At 40.5% G+C, this 15,174-nt stretch overlaps 1 long non-coding RNA gene across 2 annotated transcripts; it reads right to left on the reverse strand.

The window, feature by feature from the left end:
• Positions 1-10,835: 10,835 nt before the first annotated feature.
• LOC110493952 lies at positions 10,836-14,422 on the reverse strand. Of its 2 annotated transcripts, none has more exons than XR_002469220.2 (4): positions 13,777-14,422; positions 13,364-13,460; positions 13,007-13,226; positions 10,836-12,553 (listed from the first exon to the last, which is right to left on the reverse strand). It is a non-coding gene; the product is annotated as an uncharacterized LOC110493952 (long non-coding RNA). The 2 variants fall into 2 exon arrangements; XR_002469221.2 differs by having other exon boundaries at positions 13,364-13,480.
• Between the last annotated feature and the right edge of the window lie 752 nt (positions 14,423-15,174).

The following is a 15,174-nucleotide window of genomic DNA, read 5'->3' on the forward strand; positions in this document are numbered from 1 at the left end:
TGGCTCCCTGACACCTCTGTCAGATCCGTTTTCCGGCGCGGCCATTTTGTGTCCTCAAATGCTCACCCAGTAGCCAGGTTGGACGGTAACCAGGTTGGCAGGGAGTGATGAAATAAGCACTAGCTAGCCAGAGTTGAGTGAGTGAGTGGGTGGGGATAGGGCCGGGGCACGTGTGGAGGGGGAAATATAGGCAACGTCAAGAAGTCCGTTTCTTTAACTCACTTCAGGATCACTTCAGACATCTACAAACATTTGTATAAATGATTCACAGAAAGTAGAAAAAAAGGTTTCAAAGAGCGGTAAGCATGTGACCACATTAACCATTTTATATCATGTTTTGTTTTCTTCTTATTTTAAAGCCCGTCTAGGGGCTGATGCTGGAAAGTAACATATGCTCATTTTAGAACGTAATTTTAATCTAGGGACTGAAAAATGTGTATAAAAGCTTGGTGATATGCTATGTTATTATTCAACGTGTCAATGTTTTAATTGTATCTGTTCCTATTCAAATACACATTGTAAATAAATACAGTATTAGGCCTATAGAAGTCATAATATGACATAATAATATAGAGTTATTCGTTAACATAGGACATGGCAAGTATGAGAATATAGAGCTCTGTGATGTGTTGAGTCTCGTTTCTATAGGTTTACCAATCATACAGAATTGTAAAGCTACAGTACAACCTCGGTCTTGAATTGAACGTTGTCAGACCCTCGGAAGAGGGGAATAATTATTACATTGATGAACTGTATGATTTTAAAATCTCTATCCTCCTTGGCAAGAACAAAGAACATTGATCTGAGCACTTGCGAAAAACATGAGCACATTACTAGGTATCTCTCTAGGCTAATATCATTATGATATATGGATATCTTTCGGGGGGAAAATATTTAAAATGTGACAGCAGAATGGTAAACGCATACACTGTGTACAAAACATTAGGAACACCTGCTCTTTCCTTGACGTAGACTGGACAGTAGAGGTCGACCGATTAAGATTTTTCAACGGCGATACCGATTATTGGAGGACCCAAAAAAAAGCCGATACCGATTCAACGGCCGATTAAAAAAAATATGTATTTGTAATAATGACAATTACAACAATACTGAATGAACACTTATTTTAACTTAATATAATACATCAATAAATCAATTTAGCCTCAAATAAATAATGAAACATGTTCAATTTGGTTTAAATCATGCAAAAACAAAGTGTTGGAGAAGAAAGTAAAAGTGCAATATGTGCCATGTAAGAAAGCTAACGTTTAAGTTCCTTGCTCAGAACATGAGAACATATGAAAGCTGGTGGTTCCTTTTAACATGAGTCTTCAATATTCCCAGGTAAGAAGTTTTAGGTTGTAGTTATTATAGGAATTATAGGACTATTTCTCTCTATACCATTTGTATTTCATTAACCTTTGACTATTGGATGTTCTTATAGGCACTTTAGTATTGCCAGTGTAACAGTATAGCTTCCGTCCCTCTCCTCACTCCTACCTGGGCTCAAACCAGGAACACATCGACAACAGCCACCCTCAAAGCAGCATTACCCATGCAGAGCAAGGGGAACAACCACTCCAAGTCTCAGAGCGAGTGATGTTTCAAACGCTATTAGCGCGCATCGGTTCACATCGGTTACACCAGCCTAATCTCGGGAGTTGATAGGCTTGAAGTCATAAACAGCTACTGGCAAACGCACAAAAGTGCTGTTTGAATGAATGCTTACGAGCCTGCTGCCTACCATCGCTCAGTCAGCCTGCTCTATCAAATCAAACATTCCCCCGAGATGACAAGGTAAAAATCTGTCGTTCTGCCCCTGAACGTGGCAGTTAACCAACCGTTCCTGACTTGCCTAGTTAAATAAAGATTAGATAAATGTGTAAAAAATATTGTAATTTATTTTTTATTCACTTCAATCAGTGTAGATGAAGGGGAGGAGACAGGTTAAAGAAGGATTTTTAAGCCTTGAGACAATTGAGACACGGATTGTGTATGTGTGCCATTCAGAGGGTGAATGGGCAAGACAAAATATTTAAGTGCTTTTGAACGGAGTACGGTAGTAGGTGCCAGGCGCACCGGTTTGAGTGAACTGCAATGCTAATGGGTTTTTCACTTTCAAGAGTTTCCCATGTGTATCAAGAATGGTCCACCACCCAAAGGACATCCAGCAAACTTGACAACTGTGGGAAGCACTGGAGTCAACATTGTTCAACAGGGATGCTGGCCTCTTTCAACACTTTTTAGTCCATGCCCCGATGAATTGAGGCTGTTCTGATGGCAGAAGGGGGTGCAACTCAATATTAGGAAGGTATTCCAACTATACAGAACAAAAATATAATTGCAACATGCAACAATTTCATTGATTTTACAGTTTATACGAGTAAATCACTCAATTGAAATAAATTCATTAGGTCCTAATCTATGGATTTCACATGACAGAATACAGAAATGCATCTGTTGGCCATAGATACCTAAAAATAAAAGGGTCTCACAATGGGCCTCTGGATCACATCACAGTATTTTTGTTTATTCAAATTGCCATCGATAAAATGCAATTGTGTTCATTGTCCATAGCTCATTACTACCCATATCATATTCCCACTGCCACCATGGGGAACTCTGTTCACAACGTTGACATCAGCAAATTGCTCGGCCACACAACGCCATACAGACGAACCATCAAACAGGAAAAGCGTCAATACAGGACTAAGATTGAATCCTACTACACCGGCTCTGACGCTCTATTACAGACTACAAAGAGAAACACAGCTGCGAACTACCCAGTGGCGCGAGCCTACCAGACGAGCTAAATACTTTTTATTGTCGCTTCGCGGCAAGCAACACTGAAGCATGCATGAGAGCACCAGCTGTTCCGGACAACTGTGTGAGCAAGACCTTTAAACAGGTCAACATTCACAAAGCCGTGGGGCCAGACAGATTACCAGCATGTGTACTCAAAGTATGCGCGGACCAACTGGCAAGTGTCTTTACTGACATTTTCAACTTCTCCCTGATCGAGTCTGTAATACCTAAATGTTTCAAGCAGACCACCATAGTCCCTGTGCCCAATGAAGCGAAGGTAACCTGCCTAAATGATTACCACCCCTTAGCACTCACATCGGTAGCCATGAAGTGCTTTGAAAGGCTAGTCATGGCTCACATTAACAGCATCATATCCTAGACCCACTCCAATTCGCATACCGCCTCGACAGATCCACAGATGACGTACTCTCAAACGCACTCCACACTGCCCTTTCCCACCTCGACAAAAGGAACACCTATGTGAGACTGATGCTCATTGACTACAGCTCAGCGTGCAACACCATAGTGCCCACAAAGCTCATAACTAAGCTAAGGACCCTGGATCCTGGACTTCCTGACGGGCATGTGGTAAGGGTAGGCGGGTGGTAAGGGTAGGCGGTAAGGATAGGTGACAACATGTCTGCCACGCTTATCCTCAACACTGGGACCTCTCAGGGGTGCGTGCTTAGTCCCCTCCTGTACTCCCTGTTCACCCACGATTGCATGGCCAAACACAACTCCAACACCATCATTAAGTTTGCTGACGACACAACAGTGATCACGACAACAATGAGACAGCCTATAGGGAGGAGGTCAGAGACCTGGCAGTGTGGTGCCAGGACAACAACTTCTTCCTCAATGTGAGCAAGACAAAGGTGATCGTGGACTACAGGAAAAAGAGGACCGTACATGCCCCCATTCTCATCGATGGGGCTTTAGTGGAGCGGGTCGAGAGTTTCAAGTTCCTTGGTGTCCACTTCACCAACAAACTAACATGGCCCAAGCACACCAGGACACTCGTGAAGAGGGCACAACAAAACCGATTCCCCCTCAGGAGACAAACGACTTGGTATGGGTCCTCAGATCCTCAAAAGGTTCTACAGCTGCACCATCGAGAGCATGGTTGCTTCACTGCCTGGTATTGCAACTGCTCGGCCTCTGACCGCAAGGCACTACAGAGGGTAGTGCAAATGGCCCAGTACATCACTGGAGCCAAGCTTCCTGCCACCCAAGACCTATAAACTAGGCGGTGTCAGAGGAAAGCTCCAAAAATTGTTGAAGACTCCAGTCACACAAGACATCGACTGTTCTCTCTACTACCACACGACAAGTGGTATCGGAACGCGAAGTCTAGGACCAATAGGCCCCTTAACAGCTTCTACCCCCAAGCCATTAGACTGCTGAACAATTAATCAAATGGCCACCCGGACTATTTACATTGACCCCCCCCTCCTTGTTTTTACACTGCTGCTACCCGCTGTTTATTATCAATGCATAGTCACTTTACAAATTACCTCGATTAACCTGTACCCTCGCACATTGACTCTGTACCGACTCTGTATTTGATTCAAATTTTTTTTAACTTTAGTTTATTTAGTAAATATTTTCTTAACCCTATTTCTTGAACTGCATTGTTGGTTAAGCGCTTTTTGTACTTGGCGCATGTGACAAATACAATTTGATTTGATGGTCTGCGGTTGTGAGGCCGGTTGGACGTACTGCCAAATTCTCTAAAACAACATTGCAGGTGGCTTAAGGTAGAGAAATGAACATTCAGTTCTCTGGCAACAGATCTGGTGGACATTCCTGCAGTCAGCATGCCAATTGCACACTCCCTCAACTTGAGACATCTGTGGCATTGTGTTGTGTGACAAAACTGCACATTTTATAGTGGCCTTTTATTGTCCCCAGCCAAAGGTGCACCTGTTTAATCAGCTTCTTGATATGCCACACCTGTCAGGTGGATGGATTATCTTGGCAAAGGATAAATGCTCACTAACAGGGATAAACACATTTGTGAACAAAATGAGAGAAATAAGCTTTTTGTGCAATTTCTGAGACATTTTGTTTCAGCTCATGAAACATGGGACCAACACTTTAAATGTTGCATTTATATATATGAAAAAAAAAACTGCCAGTTGTGGAACCCTGACATATAGACTTCACAGAAAGGCATAGTCTTCCCTTTCAACATAAAAATGAATTAACACAGCCACAATATAATACCTCCTTTATTGTGTTGCATGTGTTTAAGTGAACTTGGGAGTGAAGAAACTTCACCCGCAGATGGAGACAGGAAGGATGTATCTGTAGCCTATTAAGTTTCTCGTTAACTCCTTACATTGGATTGGAACTTGAATTTAGAGTGAAAGCAAAGAGACATCTATTTTGTCATAAACTGTCATAACTTCTTTCTTTTTTTTACCTCACTCTGGCAATATCATTAGATTTTTTTTACATTTAGCTGTTGAATTAAAAATGATTTGTAATATGCAGTGGTGTAAAGTACTTAAGTAAAAATACTTATGTAGTTTTTTCGGGTATCTGTACTTTACTATCTATATTTTGGACAACTTCTACTTTTACTTCATTACATTCCTAAAGAAAATAATGTACTTTTTACTCCATACATATTACCTGACACCCAAAAGTACTTGTTACATTTTGAATGCTTTGCAGGAATGGAAAATTGTCCAATTCAAGAGAACATCCCCTGTCATTCCTACTGCCTCTGATCTGGCAGACTCACTAAACACACATGCTTTGTTTGTAAATTATGTCTGAGTGTTGGACTGTGTCCCCGGCTATCCGTAAATTTAAAAAAAGACCAGAAAATGGTTCCGTCTGGCTTGTTTAACATAAGGAATTTGAAATGATTTATAGTTTTTCTTTTGATACTTAAGTATATTTTAGCTATTACATTTACTTTTGATGCTTAAGTATATTTAAAACAAAATACTTTGACTCAATTAGGATTTTACTGGGTGACTTACTTTTACTTGAGTAATTTTCTATCAAGGTATCTTTACTTTTACTCAAGTATGACAAATAAGTACTTTTTCAACCATTGGTAATATGATACAATTAGTAAATGTACTATCCATTTTCATACTAGAAAGACAGACCCTTATTGTCTTATGCAATTGTTTGCATCAAATCCTTAACATTGTTGAGATTCTTCAACTTGGAGAATGTATATATTGACCACATGATAGAAAACCATAAGTGGGTTTAGCACAGCAGTAATCAAAGCTTTTGGCTCTGACCCCTGGCCTGCGACTCCATCTACATAATGTACCTACAACACAGCACTTCTGAAGAAACATCGTATGCTTGCAACAGTTCTGTTTCACTATTGAGAGAACATTAAATAATGGGGTTGTCATAGTGGGTTAGGATTGTAGGTTGATGTGATGCTTTGGTAAGACACATGACCATATACTGCTGTTCCATTGATAGGCGGAAGACATTTTAGCATGAAGTTCAAATGAATAAAACTACTAAGAGACATTATCTGCTCTTTGTGCTGTTATTTTATAGAGGCCATGGCAAGATCTTTAGAGGCTGGCATTCACAGACATGAGAAAAGCAGGGAAAGACAGTCTCAGTTAAAGTTTCTGTGAATGTGTGTTTTTAATAGGGTCTTTCTTCTGTCCCTGTCCAGCTGCACTCTGATCCTCTGTGGTGTCTGTCTGGCTTTGACGGGGATTCTTCTGAGTAGTCAGAAAAAGCTCCATTATAATATAAACACGAATCCACTGGGTATGACTCCTTTCCTCGGGGCAGACTCTGTGATCACACCCAGGAACCAGCATATACTGTCCCCAACCTCAACATCTCAGTTGTTTGTCCCTGAATTAAAGCCCTCAGTGCCCAGAACCATTCTGCATTGTCAAGAAGCTGATATGTCCCATGCCCAAGTCTCACACTGGTCAAATCCTAAGACAAATTCAGAGATGGGTGGCCCGTCTTGGAGTCCAGAACAGTAGCGGTGTGTGGGTAAAATCACTGGGGAAGAAAAAAAAAGCCATATTACAACTTATGTGTTGTGATAATTGCGTTATTTTCTCTATAACTTGTTAGTTCATTTGCCTTGCAACCGGGATATATATAAAGGCCTCAAGCTGAGACAATAAGAAGACAGTGGCAGAATACATTCAACCACACTTTTGTTTTAAAACAAAACTGGATAGCAACCTCTGTCCAAAGCATATTGCATGCAACAAAGAACCGGACAAGCTTTTTTCAACTACAGTAGGTGTAATTGATACACACCCACTACTATATAATACATGTTGAATTTGTTGGGTATTGGGTAACAACTGGTTTGGACAACAGCTAGTGAGCTAGTAAGTTCCCTCCATGTGTAACCAAGAACAAACAAATGGGGGGGGGGGGGGGGGGGGGGGGGTTCACTGGACCAACAAAGGGATGGAGCCCATCTCAAAAGCATACTATAGTCCTTCTACAGATTAAGACCTTTGGGGACTAAAATATCTAAGGAATGGATCCAGAACGTCTCTCTGGATCTTTGGTGTTTGTCAACATCACCACCGCGTCAGTTGGTCCATCGCCACCGCATCAATACCACCACAAGTCAATTGGCCCTTTCCTAAATAAGCCATGGGTGGCAATAGGGATTTGGACTTGTGTTTTTACTTAATTCTCCTTACTGGCCAATGATAATAATAATAATAATGTTTACACATGGAGGGAACTTACTAGCTCACTAGCTGTTGTCCAAACCAGTTGTTACCCAATACCCAACAAATTCAACATGTATTATAGTAGTGGGTGTGTATCAATTACACCTACTGTAGTTGAAAAAAGCTTGTCCGGTTTTCCAATTGTTGTTTATTGGTTTCACTCCTGTATTTTATCACTAGATGGAGACATTGACCACAGCACACCAGTACTATCCTGTATGGTCTCTCATTAGCACCACCAGCTGAAGAGTTCTCCCCAATTATCTTCCCCATGCCCTATATGAACTTGTCCATTCCCTTTGATTATTCTGAAGAAGGCCATTGAAGGCCGAAACGTCAATCTTTTAAACTTGTCTAATAAAACAATGTATTTTTAATGTTGAGTGAGTTCTGCACCATTTCCTGTCCAATGATGTCTACACATTTTTAGGTTGCACCTCTCACGTCTGGCGGACATTCCTGCAGTCAGCATTCCAATTGCATGCTCCCTCAAAACTTGAGACATCTGTGGAATTGTGTTGTGTGACAAAACTGTACATTTTAGTGGCCTTTTATTGTCCCCAGCATAAGGTGCACCTGTTTCATGATCACGCTGTTCAATCAGCTTCTTGATATGCCACACCTGTCAGGTGGATGGATTGTCTTGGCAAAAGTGAAATGCTCACTAATAGGGATGTAAACAAATTTGTCTATAACATTTTAGAGAAATAAGCTTTTTGTGCGTATGAAAAATGTATGGGATCTTTTATTTCATCTCATGAAACATTGGTTCGACACTTTATATGTTGAGTTTGGAGTTGATTTGGCGATCACTCACATATTTTTAGCTAGCGGTGGCTAAAGTCAGTACATTTTATATACACATGTATGTGGACACCCCTTTAAAATGAATGGATTCGGCTATTTCAGCCACACCCGTTGCTGACAGGTGTATTAAAGCTAACACACAGCCATGCAATCGCCATAGACAAACATTGGCAGTAGAATGGCCTTACTGAAGAGCTCAGTGACTTTCAATGTGGCACCGTCATAGGATGCCTCCTTTCCAACAAGTCAGTTCATCTAATTTCTGCCCTGCTAGAGCTGCCCCGGTCAACTGTAGGTGCTGTTATTTTGAAGTGGAAACGTCTAGGAGCAACAAGCTCACAGAACGGGACTGCAGAGTGCTGAAGCACATAGCACATAACAATCTTCTGTCTTCGGTTGCAACACTTACTACAGAGTTCCAAATTTCCTCTGGAAGCAACATCAGCACAATAACTGTTCGTTAGGGGGCTTCATGAAATGGGTTTCCATGGCTGAGCAGCTGCACACAAGCCTAAGATCACCATGCGCAATGCCAAGTGTCGGCTGGAGAGGTTTAAAGCTCACCGCCATTAGACTCTGGAGCAGTGGAAACTAAAAATTATATACTTTTCACTCCATACATTTTCCCTGACACCCAAAAGTACTCGTTACATTTTGAATGCTAAGCAGGACAGGAAAATTGTCTGATTCACATTCTTATCAAGAGAACATCCCTGGTCATCCCTACTGCCTCTGATCTGTCAGACTCACTAAACACATGCTTTGTTTGTAAAGGATGTATGAGTGTTGGAGTGTGTCCCTGGCAATCCGTAAATAAATAAATAAACACGAAATTGGTGCCGTCTGGTTTGCTTAATATAAGGAATTTGAAATTATTTATATTTTTACTTTTGATACTTAAGTATATTTTAAACCAAATACTTTTAGACTTATACTCAAGTAGGATTTTACTGGGTGACTTTCACTTTTACTTGAGTCATGCCCATGAATTTGGAATGAGATGATCGACGAGCAGGTGTCCACACTTTTGGTCATTTAGTGTAAGTTATACTAACCCACTGAGCACAGACGTCAGTTCAACGCCTAGTTTTGATATGCATTTGGTTGTCGACTAACGTGAATTCAACGTGAAATCACCATGTCTTTGGATTTACTGTAGGTTAAAAGTTGGATGAAAAAAAGATGAAATGCCCTTACAAGTATGACTTTTTGCAAATCCAATCAGTTTTCCACCTTGATTCAACATCACAGCTGTTTAAAGAAAACCGAGCCATGGATTACAGTTCCTCCTGGTCAATATACTACGTTCAGGGTGAGCAACCATCTAACATAATGTTGTCAAATTCTGAACTTACCCTTTAATGTTGTCCTTTAACTATGCTCAATCAAGGTTTATGTTTATGCCCTTGTTTTTCGATTTTTGGGGGGGTAAATTAATGTACTATCTTAAGTTAGTAAATTAACATGTTCATTGTAACATAAGAATCATGCTCACTGTATTGAGCAAACACACACTTTTCCCACAGAATCAGGTTGTCAAGGTGCTTGGCCACATGGATCAGTGCTCCTGAAACTCTCTCTGGATCCAGCAGTGTGCACTGGGCTCTGGAAGAATATTCAGGAGTCAGTTCAAATGTGGGGTTGGGTTAAGAATAACCTAGGTCAAAAACCAGGGATAAGAGACAGACAAGTGGCAGATCACTTACCTTGCTTTCACTGTAGGTGAAAGATTAGTGGAATCTGTGTGGGTCGCTGGACAGGTAGGATTACTGACAGAAAAGGTGAACAGGTGGTCAGGTGACAGAGGAACGGATGAGACTGAGGCAGGATTTCCTTTAACCATAAAGTGGTATATTTACCGAGTAGTCTGTGCTGCTTCACAAAGGAAACAAATAACATGTATCCAATCAAATTCATAATCAAAGATCAAATCATATCATTCATTATTAACATAATTTAGGGAATTCAACAGTCCAGTTCATTAAGAAGTCAATAGTAATCATCCGTGAGTCATTTAGGCTCGTAAACTATTTATCATAAATCATGAAATAATACAAACAGTGAATGGTTATTCAATCTATAGTCCCCATTAGTTTGATATCAAAGTCGATCAGTTCAGCAAACAATGACGTTTCTCATTTCACCCTTTCAATTGTCTTCATGTGTACATATAATTAATTTCATTACATATTAACATTATCGATTGCATAATTGGCCTATGAGGATCCGTAGGGCCATGATCATTGATAATTCACATTACACAATATGTTTGAAGCGTGCGCTCCAAGCCGCGCTCCGCGGTAATAACTATAAGCAATAACTGATGGCCCACTCCCCCGATCGCCACAGATATTTCAGATGAAAGGTAACAGAGTCGGTGGATTCATGGACGCACAAAACTTCTTGATCAGACGGAGTTAAGGAAGAGAAAGCAGCGAGATCAGGCTCTGACAATTTCCTCCTTTTATGGAGTTGAGATCTGTCGGACATTTCCACCTGACCTAATTAAAGCGCCCCTGGCCCAGCTGAGTAAATGGCAATGAATTAAGGGATTATTCCACCAACTCCATGGGCCTTTTCTACAGTAGGCCTTATAGTTCTGTAGGAGCACAAAGACCAACTGAGTAATATATCCTCATAATACATGAGATGAAATCAGTTCATCGATAAATATCTCAAATAATGTCTTCTTGTCACAGAACTGTCGGTTCTTACCTGCAAGAATGAGATCCCTTCTGCTTTCAGCTCCTCTACAGCTCTGATTGTGTCTGAAGGGAGCAGTATACTTCAGTCTTGTTTAGCCAGGTGTGCTTTCAAATCTCATATTGATGCAGTTGTATCTTTCTATTAGGAGTTGCTATCTTGTAGTCATAAAAAAAAAGGTTAGAATAACTTTGATTCCTATATCGTATCCAATGTCGAACACAGCAGGTAAATTACACCTGCAGCTAATACAAGCTGAATTCTACAGTGTGAGAGCCTTTACCCAGGACAGAATTCACAGTTCTACAAAGCATGTACAAAGAATGTATTTGGTTGAATCATGTAATAGGGAATGACAGTTACAGTATGGCTTTGTGTTTCCATGCAATTGGTCATATACTTAAGGCAAGAAGAGCAAATAATTAACAAATCAATCTTATATAATACAAATAAGAAACATGATTATACTCGACTACATTTGGACTAGGTGTCAGTTTTACTCTCGTGCTTTATCAACAGTTTAAGCATTAAGTTCAAATCAGTCAAGTCTTTATAATATCAGTAGGTGCTCGATTTAAAGGCGCAAAGTGCAGAAATGTCCTGGTTGCCAAAATTCTAATATTTCGCCTAATTTCAGTTTATGTGACAAAACAAGCAATGTACAGTGTAGAGAATAATTGTACCATCTCAACCGCTGTGAAACATCTTTTCATAACCAAAAAGATTGTCTTTTCAGCTGTTTGAAGCTGGTGTACAAGACCGAAAGTAAAAGATACAAAAACAAAACTTAGGAACGGGAAGCATAGAAGTAGCGCACAAAGAACAGCTCTTCCGCTTCTTAGACTTTCTTTCAATGAGAATTGCAGATCTAACACTTACCATTCTATGTGAAGTTGGTCAGGTCGCCCAATAGGTTACATATTTCACCTTCAAAGTTGTGATATGAGACATTATAACTTCCTTATCAGCTCTAACTGTGCTGTTCCTAGACAAGAGGCCTATCAGCTCTAACTATGTTGTTCCACTGTTACAGAGGCCATGGCAAGGTCTTTAGAGGCTGGTGTTCACATCGATTACCAAGGCAGGGAAAAACTCTCTCAGCGAAAGTGTGTGTGAATGTGTGTAGGTGTGAGTTATTTAAAGGGTCATGGAATGACAGCTTTCCTCTTTCACCAGTCCAGCTGCACTGGATCCTCTGGGGTCTCTGGCCCAACGTGAAGGGAATGGTTGAATTTGGTAGGGAATATGACCTGATTTATAATTTAGACCCCAGAGTCCACTGCGTATTCCTCCCTTCCTCCGGACAGTCTCTGTAACCACACCCAGGGTCCAGTCTACACTGTTCCCAACATCAACATCCCAGATGTGTGTCCCTGAGTTAAAGCCGTCAGAGCCCAGGACCATTCTATTGTTATCAAACCTCTCTGGGTTGTCAGGATGCTTCTGCATCCCATCACCAAGTCTCAAAGTGGTCAGATCATCAGACAAGATGAGAGATGGGTGGGCAGTCTTGGGATCCAGAGTCACGGCAGCTAAACAAAGAGAACAGAGATTGTGTATGGGGATTTGCAAACTGCACACTTGGGGCTTAGACCAGGGCAGTCCTCATGCCTCCTTGCAGCATGCCTAAGGCACGTTCACACTGATGAGCAGGGACCCTGGGCATCTTTCTTTCTGTGTTTTTCAGAGTCAGCAGAAAGGCCTCTTTAATGTCTTACGTTTTCATAACTGTGACCTTAATTGCCTACCGTCTGTAAGCTGTTAGTGTCTTAACGACCGTTCCACAGGTGCATGTTCATTAATTGTTTATGGTTCATTGAACAAGGGGAAACAGTGTTTAAACCCTTTACAATGAAGATCTGTTTATTTATTTGGATTTGTACGAATAATCTTTGAAAGACAGGGTCCTGAAAAGGGACGTTTCTTTTTTTGCTAAGTTTATATCTCAAATCATTTCTGCTTATTATTGAGTTATTGGTTTTTACCTGAAGGAATGAGATATCTTCTGCTTTCAGCTCCTCCTCTATTGCTTTGATTGTGTCTGAAAGTGATGATAACCCTCCGATCATCTCATCAATCTTCTTCTTCATCAATTGACTCTTCTTCCTTCAGAGTAGCTAACCTGGCCTCCTCGTCCTCTCGAAGCAACTGGTGTATCTTCTCAAACTCCCCTTTAATCTGCCTTTCTGTGTCCTCTGCTTGTAGCTGCAGACAGCGGGAGGAATATGTGAAATGCTGTTATTACCACAGCAATTCTCACAATTGATCCTCAAATGCACAAAGCCATTCAGCTACAGTTAAATTGCACTGTGGCATTAGACAACATAAGTCAACATTCTCACCTTTAATATGGGTTACTGTTTGATGGCAGGCTAGTTTCACTTTATGGAAGATCTCAAACTTCTTCTGTAAGGGCTTCAATAAAGTCTTGAGTTCCTCCTAGAATATGAAAATTGACACTGCAATGAAGACGGTCAACCTGCTATTATTACTTTGTATGAATCGGATTACTGATTATTAGTGTGTAGTTACTTTCAACAGCATTAAAAGTCACATAAGAGCTTAGAACAGACGTGCAATATACACCTACAGGAGTGGGGAATGAAACACTCACCAATTCTACAATGCAAACATGCTGTCCATAAGGACACCAGAGTTTGTAGGTATGATGAGAAAGTAAACACTAACATTGCTTTTCTTCTGGTGTAAAATGTCAGCAAAATTATGTTGTGGTAATGTTATTATAAGCCCCTACCTTCAAATCCTGTGCAGCTTCATCCATGGGACAGAAATTGTGGTTGGCATGTTTTTTTAGAAGTATGACACACAAAACACACTGGTTGTTTATCATTCAGACGGAAGAGTTTGAGTTTCTCGTGGTGCAGAAAGCAGAGCCCCTCAGGCCCTGCTGAATCTCTCCGATTCTTCTCCTCTAAGAAGGCCTCACACAGTTCCTTTAAAATTAGGTTATGAGGAGGTTCTTCATTTGAGGATATTCTGCTGCAAATTGGACATTCCAGAGAATCATTTTGTTTCCAGAATGCACTGAGACAGACTTTACAAAAGCTGTGGCTACATGACAGGATTACAGGATCCTGGAAGATTACTGCACACTGGACAGGAGAAATCCTTTTCTTGGAGAGAATGTTTGGAAGCCATTTTCTTTAAGAAATCGCTGTCACGATCTTCTGTCATGGCTTCTGAAGGGAGCAGCATACTTCAGTTGTGTTTGGTCAGATGTGCTTTCAAAATCTGAGGATGCAGTTTCCTCCTGCTCTTCGGAGCTGCGATCTTGCAGTTGTAGAAAGTTAGAACAAGTTTGAGTCCTATATTTTATCCAATGTCGAACACAGCAGGTAAATTACACCTGTAGCTGATACAAGCAGAATACTAGTGTGATGGACTTTACCCAGGACAGAGTTATAAAAAAATCCAGTCTCTCACTCACTCACTCTCCCACACACACACAAAGGAGTGTTATCAAGTTCCATATTAGCCAGTGAGCTGGTCTTCTGTCTCCTGTTCAACCCCTTATGTATTTATACAAGGGCCAACAGCTTTTTCCCCCCCAAATCCCAGCTTTAAAAAATATTTTCATACTGACCATATAAAAAGAAGCACTGTGTATTTATTTAATAAATATTCCTCTTTGGTTGAGCATTAAAATGATTATTGGTGACCCTGGCCCTTGACTCTCTATCGCCCTCTGCAGGCTGTAACCACTTACCTACAACACCAGGATAAACTGGAAAAGTTTGTCGCCTATAGTGAGATTGATTGTCTATTTGAAAAATGTAAAAGTAAATGCTACAGCCCACCTTTAGTGGTTTCATGTGACAGAGATGAAAATATTGACTTGAAATTTAGAGGAGAAATGTAATATTACTATTATGCCTTTGGCTACTGGACAATGAAAGGAAGTGGAATCGCAATAGAACATGAGAGAAATGTTGGTTTCAATGGCATATGAGGAAGTCTTTATAAAATAAATATGGTCAGATTTTTCTGAGGTAACGTTGAAACAAAGAAAGACTTGGCTCATAAAATGAAAAAAACAAACAACATCCAGGTAAAAAATAAAATAAAACAATGTTTGTTTACATGCTGACTGCCTCTGCTCAGATTGCAAGGTGTGTGATGTTAATGTTAATTA

Source organism: Oncorhynchus mykiss, chromosome 17 (assembly GCF_013265735.2).
Source record: "Oncorhynchus mykiss isolate Arlee chromosome 17, USDA_OmykA_1.1, whole genome shotgun sequence".
In the NCBI taxonomy this organism is placed as follows: Eukaryota; Metazoa; Chordata; class Actinopteri; order Salmoniformes; family Salmonidae; genus Oncorhynchus; species Oncorhynchus mykiss.